Raw genomic sequence first — 938 nt, 5'->3', positions numbered from 1 at the left:
AGAGAGGGGGAATGGGGGACAGAGAAAGAGAGAGAGAGATAGTTTGCAGAATCCATTGTATCACAATAAATAGACGTTACCGAGCAGAATCAATACTTTCACCAAAGATCAATAAAGTCCACCCCCACCCCCCTCCTTCCTCTCCCCACGTTTCCCCCTTTCGCGTTCATTGATCGGCATAGTCTGATATTATAGAATATTTTAATAACATGGTGTACTCACCACGAAAAGGTCGTGCGAACGAGGCCAAAGGTTACGCACTGTGCGCACTAACGTGGTCTATCTGTGCACTCTCTGACCTGAGGATGAAGCAAGACGCATGACGTGAGTTTCGATTTTAGTAAGACTTTTACGGCATTCGCAAACACAAATAGGTCATATTGTAGATATTTTTGCAACAAACAGACGGCATCTAAATCATTTAGGAGGCGGGCTTTGGTCCTATCAGTTAGGGATACCCCGGGATGAGACGACAGAAGCGACATCCCAGAAGAAAGATGGAGCTACGTGATAAGAAGTTTTCCCAACTCGGGGATCGATCTCGGGTCTCCTGCACGCAACAGTGAAGCGCCTAACCACTACACCGCAGACGCCAGTCACAGATAGGTCAGGCAAGTACCGAAGATTAGATGAATTACTAGAGAGTCACAAACAAAGAAAAGAAAAAGGAGAGCAGATAAAGACGACAGATGTTTGATAAGAAAGAAGGAGCAAACCACACCACAGCACCCGCCAACCAGCCATATATAACGTAGGTATTTTTGACATTCAGGTCATTTCTGATTTGAGATACGCCTAAAATAAATAAAATAGTTACATTTCTATTCATCCCAGAAAGGCAATTTGGTTTGCAAGGACAAACATACATCCATATATAAATACATAATTATAAATACATATTATATATAATACATGACATATAAACACAATTTTACACA

General features: G+C 41.9%; 1 long non-coding RNA gene across 1 annotated transcript in view; it reads right to left on the bottom strand.

Annotated features, from left to right (window-relative positions):
* Positions 1-222: 222 nt before the first annotated feature.
* Positions 223-938, bottom strand: part of LOC101855360 — a 69,082-nt gene continuing 68,366 nt past the window's right edge. Inside the window, exon 3 of the long non-coding RNA XR_220806.3 lies at positions 223-299. This is a non-coding gene — a long non-coding RNA (uncharacterized LOC101855360). The remainder of the gene's footprint in view (positions 300-938) is intronic.

The sequence above is a fragment of the Aplysia californica genome, unplaced genomic scaffold (genome assembly GCF_000002075.1).
Source record: "Aplysia californica isolate F4 #8 unplaced genomic scaffold, AplCal3.0 scaffold00466, whole genome shotgun sequence".
Classification (NCBI taxonomy): domain Eukaryota; kingdom Metazoa; phylum Mollusca; class Gastropoda; order Aplysiida; family Aplysiidae; genus Aplysia; species Aplysia californica.
The sequence above is the reverse complement of the archived record's forward strand: the minus strand, read 5'-3'. Positions and strand labels throughout refer to the sequence as shown.